We start from the raw sequence: 15000 nt of genomic DNA on the forward strand, positions 1-15000 counted from the left end.
GAGACCAGCGAAAACTTACGTTGACTTAAAGTCTCTGCTTACGAGCCAGAAGGCTCATCAGGCCGGCGCTTATCTCCGGTTTCTGTAGCATGAAGCGACTAGGAGTATTTATACTGCCCCCTGGATGGGATGCTAGTCCATCGCAGGGTTACCCCCAGCATTACGCCGGTACCCATTTATACACCTAGGTGGAGAGAGGCACCGTGAGAGTAAAGTGTCTTGCCCAAGAACACAACACAATGTCAACGACCAGGCCACGAACCCGGACCACTCGATCCGGAGTCGAGCGCACTAACCATGACTTAAACCCCTAACATTAATCGTAACGCACTTTAAGAAGGCTAAACTAAGTGGGGGCATCCTCACTTACTACAGACAGACGAGACGACTTGCCCAAAGCAGCGCGTCGGGACGAGCCATGTCGAGATCTCATCCTTCGGCAAGAGGGCCGCTCAGACACAGGAGCCATATTATCAGGCACAGCGTCGGATTCCATCAGTTCAGATGTGGCAATACTCTCAGGCTCAGACTCGTCACTCTCAACACTCGTATCGGTCAGGGAAGAAACGGGAAATTCCTGCACTCCAGGATCTTGTACATCAGGGGCATCCTTGATGAGGCCTTCAGAAGTTAAAAGGTAAGGCGCAGGCTCAGAAGAAAGGGCCGAGGCCAAGGACTGGTCAAATTCAGCTTCCAGGGAATCATCCTCAGACCCTGCCGAATCTTCCTCTGCATTCTCCACTGGGGGGCTATCATGATCCACGTCACCTGAATCAGCATTCTCAGCATCTAGAGTAGTGGGGGGCACATCCACGGGAAGGGGGTCAGCAGCAGGCTGGCTCGGGGGCTCAGCATCAACGGCATCACGATGCGAAAGCGGGCGGCGATACCAAGAATGGCGGCAGTCAATGGACATGTGGCCAGATTCTTTACAAATACAGCATCGAACCCCAGCAGAACAATCACGGGCATGATGGCCAATCACTTCACAGTTAAAGCAAAGCATCTGACGACACTCTTGGGCCAAATGACCTGGCTCGTTGCATCTTCTACAGGTCTTCACTTGGCCTTCGTACTGTACACGGAGAAGGTACTTACCAAAACGATGGTATGACGGGATGGGGTCATCGATACACGTGCGAAGAGTACGGATACCATTCTGGACCTGGGGGAAGCCCTGGACGGAGGAGCGACGCTGGGAGTAAACAGTGCCATACTTCGCAGACGGAAGGTCAAAGCCGAGTCAGGTAACTCAAAAGGAGCGTCGTACACCACAACATAAGACAAGGCTCTGCCTGCAAGATGAGCTGCATGAAGCTGGTTTCCAACAATGAAAGACGACTGCGGCAGAAATTTGTCTCGGATCTCCTCTTTCGTGAAGGTGAGGACCACTGACCCATTCTGGGATCTCTGAAGACAACGGACTGACTTCGGAGAAAAGCCATCTCTCACCAAGCTATCAAAGATTTGCTTAGTCGTAACTGAGCTGTCAGGGAGTGTGAAGTATGCAGAAGCAGGACGATCGGGCATAACAATCAAAACATCAAAATGCTCTCTTTCAAAAGAGGGCAGATAAGACCTGCGACGCGGAGCTACACTGGAAACTTTTGGACGAGAATCAACAGTACCAAGAGTCACTCTATCAGCACCAGGACTGGTATCCATGTGGGATGGCGAATCAGATTGGCCAGCTCCAGAAACAGAGGGAGGCACAGAGGTATTATCAACAATATCAGACCACAGAGGGGATACAGGCGTAGGCTGAGACATACCGAAAACAATTTAGGGTAGGACCCACGCTGTTCCTTCCCGGCAGGTACTTAGGAGAGGGTCCAACAAAAAAAGAAAAAGCCAATTAGTGTGCCACAAATCTGGTATGAAATGTGCTATGATGGGTTTCTGGGCCTCATCAGTGCAGTGCTGATATCTGAGATGGAGGTAAAGCTTATAAAGCCACCCCAAATGTCTCACACAAGTGGTACATCTAAGCCATGCCAGAGTGCTCAAACTAGCGAGCTAGTGAGAATCTCTGTTGGAGATTTAGATAACACTTTATTAAAGCGGGAGGGTTATTGGGCGGCACAATTGCGCACACTGCAGCCTTTTGGCCTCAATAAGCGCTGTGAATTCCATTCAAAAAAACGGATCAATTTCAATGTTCCATAAAAAGCTTTTTTGCTTCCATTATAGTCCCATCTAATTTGTAGTCGGTATTACATAAATAGATTGAATCACTTGCATAACTCTAGATTTTATTATTACATCATTACTTTCGTTTTAGTGATCAAGCTTTAGTTTTGGCTTGTATTGTACCATACAATTTACTACTTAATTGTTCTTCTCATTTGGAATGCCACGCGCAGTTGGCAGCAGTAAATCGATAGCTACTAGGCAGCTTTTTCAGACAAAGTCAGTTATTTGAAGCATTAAGAATGTAAACAGTCCTTTTGCAATCATCTCCTAAGCTTAATTAATATTTTTTGCTTTGTCCATTTCACCGCTTTTACGTTTTGCAACTTTTTGTTTCGTTCATTTTAAAGCTTCGACCCCCTTGTACATCTATCGTCCAAGGCATTTGTTGCTCATAATCGTCATTAAATCGGTGTACGTCGTGTTGGAAATTCAGGACCTCTATTAGTCCCATCCTCAATAAAAACAAACTCACGCCTTCGCCAGGTTTACGTTCTACTGATATTAACTGAAAAGCCACGCTACTTACAAAGATCGTTGAGTACTGCATATTCAATTTGTCTCAAAATGGCGAACTTGACTGCCTCGAATTTAACAAACTTTACTAAAGAAATGGATTATATTACGCACTCCGACGCAACACAACACAGCCTCAGAGCTTTTTTAATCGTTAACATAATCATGAACAGCACCGCCTGTCCATTCACAATTGGACTGAATGTGTTGGTGATACTTAATTAAAATTAATTAATTAATTAACACTGGAAAACTCGAAAATTTACATACTATGTAAATAATATGTAAATAACATGTAAATTTATGAAAACTTACTGTAACACATAATTTACGTGGTTTTTGGACTTTTACATGTTTTCAATAATCATGTAAATATCACGTAAATTTTTCGATTTGAACATGTAAAGGTGAGACAAGATGCTGTAAATTCTGAAGACAAAACTTAGGGAGATCATGTAAATAACATTTAAATTGGAGGAAGAGGACACAGTTAAGATCCTGTAAATAACATGTAAATCGAAAAAGGGAAAAGGGCATGATTCTGTAAATAACATGTAAATCAAAAAAGGCAGACTGTCAGGATCCCGTAAATAACATGTAAAACGAAAAAGGGAGACTGTCAAGATCCTGTAAATATGATGTAAATTGAAAAAAGGAGACGGTCAAGATCGTGTAAATAACATGTAAAACGAGAAAGGGAGACTGTCAAGATCCTGTAAATAACATGGAAATCGAAAAACGGAGACTGTCAAGATCCTGTAAATATGATGTAAATTGAAAAAGGGAGACTGTCAAGATCCTGTAAATAATATGTAAATCGAAAAAGGGAGACTGTCAAGATCATGTAAATAGCATGTAAATCGAAAATGGGAGACTGTCAAGATCCAGTAAATATCACGTAAGTTGAAAAAATGAGACTATCAAGATCTTATAAATCGAAAAGGAAAACTGAAAAGATCCTGCAAATATCATAGAAATTGGGAAAGGGAGACTTTTAAGACCTTGTAACCATCAAGTAAATCAAAAAACAGGGAGACTGCCAAGATATCGTAAAGATCATCTTATCTGATGAAAGAGGGCTCAAAAACATTATAATGATTACTGCAGATAAATGTGTAAAACAAGTCGTCCCTGGTACACTGTAGAAGGGTTATCCACCTCGTATCAAGCCAACCCAGGCAAAAGGATTTGTGATACATTTTTTTTTTGTATCAAATACAAAAAAAACAGAGTTTCAGTGAACAAAACAACAAAGCTGCTTCAAGGGGAAGGCTGGTTGGCAAAATACAGCTTGGAAGTGAGGGTAATCCTCCTACAAGGAACAACTTTTCACCTTGTAAATAGGCTCGTAGATAAAGGGGCCGTTGATAATGTAAGTTCCCCGAAAAAGAAATAAACTTAACATACTTCAAACTCTTTTATTGTTGTAATATAGTCTAGTATAGTCTTTGTATTGCTGCATTAAAACCTGAATTAAATGTAATCTTGCACCAGCAAGATAATTTCTTAATATAGGTATGGAATTTTTTTTAAATAATATTCTGAACTTTGGAATCAATTTTAAATAGCTTTTGCACAAATATCTTCTAGTATCGTTTTTTCTTAACTAATTTTAAACCTAATATGTCTACAACTGGATTGATATCAACCGTAACAACTATATCTCAAATTGTATCTTAAATAGTGTGTATTATTTAAAAATATAATAATAATATAATTATGTAAAAAATATATTTATTATTATTATTATTACTAAAGAAATGAGCAATGTGTTGAGTCTTCATAATTATCGATGAAATATATATCTTAACATAATTTGTATAAGGTCTGCAACCACAAATGGACTATTCACAGGAAATGCCCCGTAGTTTTAAAAGCATCTGATTTTTCCTTTGAGCACAAAGGGCTAGAGTGAGAGGAACAGTTTATAATGTGAGGGGGAAATGAGCCTTTCAACGTATTTTAAATTCGTATTTCTGGTTGCCATTTTAACAAGGAATTTTGCCAGTTACTGGCACAATACCTGTTTTGTAACTTATTGCAGTTACAAGTCATGAGCAGAAGTCCCCTCGTGTTTGTTGACCTTTGCTTTTTACTAAATTTATTCACTTTTTACTAAATTACACTTTTTACGTTACTGTGAGTGATTACTCCACTCTCATCTTTTCTTGTTACAACTTTTCTTTCAAAGAGGACCCTTCCAAGGGACCTTAAAAGGTTATCTTTCGCTCAGTCCTTCATGCACGGTACGCAATACCTCTTCAACAAGGGCTTTAGTTTTTTCAGAGTCACATCTGACACTTTTTTTGCCCTCAAGTAATGGAAAGCAACAATGATAGCTTGATCTCTATCAACCTGTTAAAAAAAAGGTAATTCAATATTAGGACAGCACGGTTCTAAATGAAAAATTCTGCGTGCATAGCACTTTTTCCCCCTTTCCTATAATAGACACCTATAAGATGCTAGAGCTTCCTGAAAAAGTTAAAAATAATGTACTTACAAAGCCCGACTCCAGCATCCTCAGTTCATCCACTTTGTTTGTCTGCACTTCACTGTCATGGTTACATGTACCTTCCTTTTCATCAATTACGCCAGAATCATTTAACTGGTTCTTTGCCTTAAAGAAGGAATATTGACCACATGTATAGTTTAGTATTTGACATCATATGAAAGGAAGCAGATAAATACAAAACCAATAATTTATTGATACAATAAATTATCAAAATAATATTATTCTATTTTCATGTAAACTTTGAATTTACTTCTTTTTGTTGCTGTCAATGTGAATAATATGGCATAGTCCCCTAAAGTAATGTTTCACCCTCAAAGAAGTTTATAACACAGTCCCAAACATAGCAACTGTAAGAGCAAGAAAGAAAATAATTTTAAGCTACATGTAAAACCCATTAAAGATGAACAGTTTTAGTGTTCACTTTTTGATTCCTAAGAAATGAATTTACTTTTTGATTCCTAAGAAAACAAATGAGTATATCAAAGGATTTCTCATGTTTTTTTGGCTTCTACTAAAATCTTAAGCCCTAGTCAAAATTCTCTCCAAACTACCATCATCATTCACATGCTCAAATGGCCAAAGAAGTTTGTGATAGTTGATGATACTGTAGTTCACCGGCAGTCGCACAAGCAAAGTCACGCGAGCAGCTAGTTCCAGGCTTTTTCCGCGTCAAAATGTGAACACTAAAATGGCTTCCCAAAGGCAGGGCCAGGCCTCATATTCCTCTATTAGACGTAATATCAGGTCAATACTCGATCTTGCCGCATTGCCCTTTTTGAACAATGAACATTTAGTGATACGCTTCTTTTTTTGCCGTGACTATTCTAATTCTTGCAATTTGACGCTTTCTTCAGAATATATCTTCTCTATGATATCTTGGTCTTCATACGCGTGGTCAAACGAGGAAAACTATCATCGACTATCATGAAGAATTTGAACAAGCTCAAAATGAATGATAGTTGATGATCTTGTATAATAGTTGGTGGTCCAACAGAAGAGCGAGCTTCAACTATCATTGACTATCGTCAACAATCATGCGCCGTTTGACCAGGGCTTTAGCCACAGGTGTTTACACTGTACATGTAGATGTTGTGTTTTAAAATTTTTCAAAGCAATTCAATTTTGATTTTTCTTCGTTTAATTAAGATTCCTTATCATAATCTGAAACATAGGAAAATCAAAATTGAAATTGTGTTTAAAGAAACAATTCAACCAGGACAAAATTTGAACCTGTAACCTTAACGCTATAACAATGCCCTTTCTAAGTCTAAAACAAAGGAAAATCAAAATTGAACTGATGTGTAACAAAAATTCAAGCAGGAAAAAATATGAACCTGTAACCTTATAAAAATGAGTCGCAAAAGCGATCTATAGTGGTAAATTATATTACAGCAGTACTTTACAGGCAAAATAACAGTTACCTCAGTTTGCAAATCTACTTTCTGAACTTTAGTTGGTCATTTGATTCCTAAAAATAAAAATAAATTTCCTCATGGTAAAGGAGTTTGAAAACAACATTAGATTTGCCAGTTAAGTCCTTACTCTTTATACATTATTAACCTCTCAAGTACTAAAAAAACAGAAGCGCCATACTAGGGAATTTTGGCCCGAGGTCAAGTGATCGATCCAAACAAAAACAACCAAGGGCCAATATTCTCCAGTACAGCCACAAGCAAGTGAGGTTAGTAAGTTGTTAATTACAGTGTATATGGCAGATAGTATATGGCTGATAGATACTATACTGAATTAACTTGCCAAAAGGAAGAAGCTTAATCTATCCTTGTATTGTGAATGAATGAATGGTTTATTAGCTTTATGCATATTTTTATATTTAGATTATTGTATATTAGTTTATTATCTTACGTTTTATATTGTACACGTAATTCAGTCTCACGACTGCGAGTTGTTCTTTTAATAAACGATTTATCTATCTATCTATCTATCTATCTATCTATCTATCTATCTATCTGTCTATCATTTCTTTGACAATCAGACAATTCTCTGTTTGAAAAAGAAGGGGCATTATTTTCAGGAAGGGGAGATGCAGCTTTAAGCCAGATGGAATGGAGCCCCTGAACATTCCAGTACCGAAAAGCCTTCCCCCATCACAACAAACAGCCTAAAAACAGTTTTTGAGTGGCATTGCGGAGATGATGAATTCTTATCTAAAACCTAAAGTCAAAAGTAAGTGGGTCAAGATATCATGGTGCCCAAGCTGTTTTTGAAACAACTTCTTTTGGATTTGAGCTTGAACAAGCCGTTTTCAGCCAGGGAAGTGTGTTTTTCACACAAGTTACTCACAAGGTTTATGACGGCAATCTAAGTTGAAGTCCAAACTGTAATCAAGGACTCCTACTTATTGGGACACACGTTAAAATTAAAAGTGTGAGTTACATGTAACTGTAATCCTCAGGTATATTCTACCCACGAGGACACAAGTTTAAACGACTGTAATCTTAAACACATCGCTGGCCACTGAGTGAAGCGACTAAATCATTGCATTTTACGGTGTTTGACCTTGAGGTTCCCCTTCACAATCGCATATTCTCCTCAGTTATTTGAAGATCCAGAGTGTTGATCTGGCCGGGGTTCGAACCAGCGACCTCCTGCATGAGAGCCCAATGCTCAACCAACTGAGCCACCAGTGCACTGGGGATCATACGCAATGAACATGTAATCAAGCTGTGGTAAAATCTGATATTATTTTTATTATCTGACCTCTGCTTTTCCTTTGCATGCTCTTTTCCTTGGGCTGTCCTTAGAGCACTAACAAAAAAATTCCCAGAACAAAAAGAGAAAGAGTTTCATCACTTAACTGAAGGAATACATACTAGACCCCTGCTACATCTGTACCTTGAATGTTGGTGTAAACATATATAGGAATAGCAATAGTAAAATGAAAATAATATCAAAGACCTCATTACTCCATACTGAAAGTGCCAATTAAATGTTCAACATAAAAAAGAAAAAGCATGTATCATGCACAAGCACAAGAAAGATGTCATGTCCTACACTGTATTACACTAGTGCGTGTACAGCACATTCCTACGGGTGTACATGTACATGTGTGCTTGATTCACAAGAGGATAAACTTACACCCGTCCACTTCGCCACACTGAGTTTCTCTAAACATGTGTTGCCTGTGCATGAGCTCATCATAAGACTGAGAATAGAGTTGTCATTATCTACATGTAAACTCTCAAGAGGTTATATATAACACTGATACCAAGTCTGAGAGGTTGAACTGGGAAATGTTATTTCACCTGCTTTTGGTAAGCACTGTGGACATGCACTTTTAAGGTCTCGGTAAAGGAAAATGATGTGTCCGCAGATAAATGAAATTGTCTCGCCGCTATTTTTTGTATAGCGACAAAGTATATATCATATTAAAGCAAATAGATTGAATTATTTGAATAAAGTTCTAGTTCTTTGGTATTTAATACTGGCTTTTAGTTTTGATGCCTCAAACTCAGAACGACCCTGCTCCAGAAGCTCTTGTCCCTTCACTTTATTGCAAAACAACCGCACTTTGTTGCATCTAAGTCACACAGATGAATGCACTTCAATACGGTGTTAGATATGTAAAGATTAGTACGGTAGATATGTAAAGAATTGAAGGAAATATCACGCACCAAAGTCGAAAGTCTCATCTCATACTTAATTTGGGCAGAAAAAGTGTCATAAAATCAGTCTCCGAGGACAAATCGTATTTGGGGTAGTACAATCATCTATTAGAATTGAAAATTTGGGAGCGATATCAGGCGCGGATCCAGGGGAGGTGAAATGGGTGAATTTCCAACCCCTTTTTTCTGAGGCCCCCTTCTTTCTTTTTTTTTTTCTTATCCCCCAAACACCTCAACCAGGCTTTGGCTCTATTACATTATTACAAAAATTCCCCCCCCCCCCCCCCATTTCAAAATCCTGGATCCACGCTTGGATATCTTAAAACCCGTCGGGACAGGAGGTCCGAGAAGTTGTAATTTTGGCGTCAAAAATAAACCGCTAGGAAATCGAACTTGAAGATTTCGCGTGCAGTTCACGGTCTGCTGAACAACTCCGCCCCCTGAGCCAATCAGCGCTCGGGCACGTGCTAACGTAGCAGATCACTCATGAAGGCTGCAATTGACAGCCAATCGTTTCACCCATGATTGACATAATACGTCAATCATTTATCGCGGGCAGATTATGGCGGGAAACAAAGAAAAGCGATTTTAGCGGTTTTAAAAAGCGTTCGTGTTTGAAGCCAACGAAAGAGAAAGTATCTTAGGGCTCACTTAAATTCAAAGAAAACTCACCTCTAGCCCTTTGTGGGAATTTCCCGAAATTGAAACATTGAAGTTCATATGGACACAATAATTAGTTGGCAAAACTAATTCAGACTTAATCCAGAAGTATAATGGCTTCAACTCATTCAGCAAACGAGAATCGCTGACAAATCAAAGAAGCATAAACAGCAACTTAGCCTTTTTCAAGTGCTTTTTTTTGCAAGCTCACGTTTGTAAAGATTGTAAACTTGGGTCTACTTGCGACTCCGTGCCTTGCGTGCACTTGCATTGACTTAACCTTGCGATGACTTGAGCTCACTTTGGTCGAGATCAAATTTGTACGCAAGTCAACGGAGGTTTTTCACCGTTTGACCACCCAACCCAAGTCAACGCGAGTTAAATGACGTCAATTGACCTACTATTAGCCAATGGAATACAGTATATGTAGCCTTAAGGAAGTCACCGCACAAACTGTTGTTTCCATCGAAGGTTTTTCCTTGCCCTTCTTCGCGCTTGTTCTCAGATCAACTGCGCATGCGTAAAGGAACTGACTTCCGGTTTGAGAAAAAAGGTAAATTTCAGGCGGTTTTAAATTGAATTATTATTATTTTTTTTACATGGCACGTTTCACCCCCAAATAATGAATATAGCTAAGCATTGATTTTTTTGAAATTATCTTTTTTATAATAGTTATGGGTATTTTAGTATCGTTTATGTCTTTAAAAAGAACATCTTTCAAAATAGAAAGAAAACCATGCTCGGCTGGATGCAAAAACGAACACAAATTATCAAACCATCGATTAAATACCCAAATTGCGTAGCATGGAGACAAATTTAGAGTTTTCTTTTATTGGTCACGTGACCATGAGCGTGGTATGAGGACGTCATATTTAGGGCCATTGGCTTACAAAAGTTGGAAACTGACCAAAATAATGCCAAATTCTCTCGAATTACTTAACCATTACATCCTTAGCAACGCACCTCAAAAAATAAGTCAGTGGGCCCATAAAGTGTTCTTTTTTTTAGCGACTTTCGCTTACCAGCGACGTAACTTGCGGGTCCGTTTGGCCACCCAATGCAAGTCTCGACGCAAGTTCAACTTTTACCTACTTGTGACTACTTGCGTGTCCGTTTGGCCAGGGCTTTAAGAAAGTGCCAGAGCAAATTTGATTGCTTAGTCTATGAAATGCTCCGCCTTAAGAGTCTCAAGCCTAATTTGAATATCCAGACGGACTCCATACGTACCAAACGTTTGTTTAATTTCATTGTTCCTTCCTTCCACTATACAGGCTTCTTATTTACTATTTGTTTAAAACTTTGTTAAGAAACGACAACGCAATCTATAAATACTAAAAGAACAATTATTGTTGATTTATTGTTCTTTTAGTATTTATAGATTGCGTCGTCGTTTCTTAACAAAGTTTTTAACACAGTTTTAGCATTTTTAAATATGTTTAGGTATGCTTAATCGCAGTTTTTTACAGTTAAAACTTTTTCGTTTAAACCGTCTTATTAACCAAAAAAACGATCACTTCTGAAGAAACATTTTTCAAGTCATGAAATGACGAGTTTTTTTTAAAACAGACACTCATTATACATCAGCTTTATAAAAACATGGGACGTTTTGTTTTTCAACCCCATTTGAGAAGTTACAAAGATATTTCTTGGTTGACTTTTGACTATAATTAAAATAGTAAAGGCTGTTAAAAAATTATCTTTGACAGTAAGCAGTTATTGATATTTCTCCAATGTAATCTTCTGCAGCATTTCAAACAAAAAGCGGACTACAAAAAACCGTGAAAACGTTCAAAATATTTTGCAGCTGTCTTGACTTTTAAAGTTCAAATTACATATTCCTTTTCTCTCACGGAACTAAAAAAATACGTACATATGTGTAACTTCGAAATTACTATACAATACATACAATACGAAACATACTTAATTGACCGCTCCCCATAGGGGCTTTTCAGGGCCAATAAAACAATCAACGAAACAACCGAACCACAACAACAACAACTGTTAAGAATCCCAACTGGCTGGAGGCAAACCAGTTGGCTATTTACAAGTGCAGCTGGGAAGTTGAACCAGGGACTACCAGGAACAAATTCAGCGAGTGGTCAGAGCGGGTCTTGAACCCGGAATCTCCGGATCTCAAGGCAAGCACCCTAACCACTGGGCCACACTGCCTCCTCCGAAATTAGCTATTTAATCTCTTGTCACATGAGGCGTACCTTCTACTGATACTGGCTGAAACGTAACGGATACTAACAGAGTTCAGTATTGCCAAGAGAAAATTTTGGAGCTTTTTGGTATTGCATATTGTCTCATAGAATGGAAGACTCGACTACATCGAATTTAACAAACATCACCAAAGAAATGAATTCTTCTTCGCAACACCAAACGCAACACGACTTCAAAGCGGTTTTTTTAATCGCTAATATAATCATAAACAGCATCGCCTGTCCATTCGCAATTGGACTGAATGTGTTGGTGATACTTGCTATTAAAAGAAGACCCAGTCTTCAGAGTAACGCGAACATTATGTTAGCTTGTTTGGCGGTCACTGACGTTTTGACAGGTCTGGACGTGCAGCCAGCGTTCATTATTTGGCATATATCCCGGTTAGTTAGGACCGAAGAACGTTTTGCTGGCTTCTTAATTGTCCAATGGTTTATCTTTCCCTGGCTGAGTATCTCGTCGTGTCTGCATCTCATGGCAGTTGTTTGGGAGAGACTGGTTGCGATCAAATTTCCGTATCGCTACCCTTACGTTCTGACAAAAAGAAACATTAAGTTAGCTATCTCGTTTTGTTGGATATACAGTGCTTCGTGTCGCACTAGTATGTTTTTATTAAGTACGAAGAGTGGTATTCTCTATGGTATCGTGGGTGTTCATGTCCCAATTGCCTGCGTTATTTTCGTTTCTTCTTCTTATGTTGTCCTGTACTCTGAGACCCGTCGGCATCAAAAGATGATTAAAGCTCAATGCGCTTCGCAAGAAGATGTAAAAATGTTCTTAAAGGATAGCAAAGCGCTGAAGACAACTGTGTTGGTTATCGTTGCTGTTGGACCCATGATTTTGTACGGTATACTTGTAAATTACGAGAAAAGACTCTATCATGTGCGAGAAATTTCTTATACCTTAGTTACGATTAACTCGCTTCTTAACCCATTGATTTATTGCTGGCGCCAAAGGGAACTAAGTAAGTTCGTATTTAAACCATTGTCACGCGCAGTGCTTCCTATAGATTAGAATTTGTCCATTATAAATTGTTTGGAAAGCTGTCCGCGAAAATATAGGTAATGTAAACCTATCGATGAAAAGAGCAAAGCACCAGCGTTCTGAAGAATACAAAAGTAATGATAATTGCTTTGTTTTCGTCTATTTTGGCTAACATAATGTTTGTGCTCTGAGACTTCTAACTTGCTGCTGTCAGTGCTAAAGATGGCACGGATAACAATGGATTTGGAGGGGGTAGTTTTTAAATGTATAATGGGACATACTTTTCTTCTTAAGTTACAGCAGATATTCATTTAAAAATCAAGTGTCATAGAAAAGGCATACATAGACGAATTTCCGGCCGCTGTTTCTCTTCCCCTTAAGAATACACGATTACACGAATCGCGCGGAGATCATCCGACTGTGTCTTCTCTAGCACAACGTGATGCCCCCCCCCCCCTAAATAAAACAACAAACAAACAAAAAAAGAAAAGTGCTGACTTCACAGAAATCAATTAGCATCTCGTTAAACAGATGCAATATTTCGGGGCAGAAAAACGAGGCCCTCCTAGAGAGGTCCTTGTTCCCATGTTTCCTTTATAAATTTGCTTGTGTTCCCTTGTTCCCAGCTTTTGAATCTCTATATTAGTTTTTGTTGTTTTGTTCCTTAAGATATTTTTTCAATGTTCCCCTATTCCCCAGTTCAAATAAGCCATGTGCCTTTGTTCCCCAAACCCCTGGGAGAGCCTCACAAGTCATCCGGAAAGCGGTGAACGCGACTTTTGCGATAATGCAATAATTTAAGTAAGGTATGGACAGTATTCTTTTGTCTTTATGCTAATCATCCTAACTAGCCTCGTAAACAGGAGCAAAATTCAAAAGAATTTTTGTTCCAAAGTGAGGCTAGTTAGGATGATTAGCACAAAGACAAAAGAATAATTTCTTGACCACCATTTATAAATACGGTCTATGCATCGTTGGGTATTGCGCCTGTTGATCCGCCCTCAACCTTTTGGTTTAACCAGATCATAAGTGAGATCACCTAGTAAACAAGAACATACCTAATTTGGGGTTCATTTAAAGAAGCAACTGGAATACCTGGAAAGGGCTACTTTTTGGCGTGCCAAAAAAAAAAAAAAAATGAAAAAAAAGTTTGTCTTCTAATGTTTTTCCATACATATATACAGATACATATATTCCGATACTTTTCTGTCGCGGAAACTGAAGAATTGCTCAACGTGCCAAATATTTCGCAACTCTAATATCATTTCTACAAGCTAAAGCACACATGCCCTTGAAACTTGAGTAGATTACCTTTTTAACCCGTAATTGCAGTCTATGAATAAGTCAGAGAAGAGACTTTTAATAGGCCACAATACTTATTCAGCGTAAAATCCCAATGTGGTGTATCCCACCTGGTTGGAAATCGTGACACGTATTTTGTAATGTAATTGTATCGTGGACATGAGCGAAGCACCAGTGATTAAACTTTCATTTGGGCCAATCTGCAATGACTGTAATTACAATACAAGTAATAATGTTTCTGATTACCATAATGACTGCGTATTTCACTTTTACAGTATGAAACTGAGCTAACAATTGATAATGCATCAATATGCAATAACGTAAATACCATTAACAATAAATATCTCTTACTAACCGAGTTCGAGGTCCGTACTGGAAGTTTTTACGTTGATTTATAGCCCAAGCGCGAAGTATTCAAAAAATAGAGTCTTTTAAGGTGGCTCCCTAGAGTGTTTGCGAATACCCTCACTACAGGGCACGAGTTACAAAAGGAAACCTAGTTGATCTCTCTTTAAGTTTTCCCTGTAGAGATTTACCAGTATCGGTACCGATATAAGAAGGTTAATTTTTTGGCTGTAAAGTTTTGGATTATGACCGTTACGATGGCAACATCACATCCAATGACAGGCGGATAAATTCTTATTTTGACCTAAATTCCTTAATATTTGTACTTTTCTTCGGTGAACTGTGTTTTATTCTTTGCCACATCATGGGGAATACACACACACTATTCCCCATAGCTACCTACTGATTAATGAATTTTAGTTAGTGGAGACAAACCCCTTCTTGTAGGGCGGATTCTTCTAAAAGCACCAATTAAGACAGCCACAAAGGTTACTAGGCTACCTGCTGCCTCATGTATTACTGAGTATTACTGGTAAAAGGTCGAGGTCGTTTAGACAGTTTTGTCAATATTCTTTAATTTGTCATTTTTCTAAAGATAATCGATTAAATCTGACAAAAATAGGGTATTTGGTAGGAACTGTATGTGAT

Source organism: Montipora capricornis, chromosome 1 (genome assembly GCF_036669925.1).
Source record: "Montipora capricornis isolate CH-2021 chromosome 1, ASM3666992v2, whole genome shotgun sequence".
In the NCBI taxonomy this organism is placed as follows: Eukaryota; Metazoa; Cnidaria; class Anthozoa; order Scleractinia; family Acroporidae; genus Montipora; species Montipora capricornis.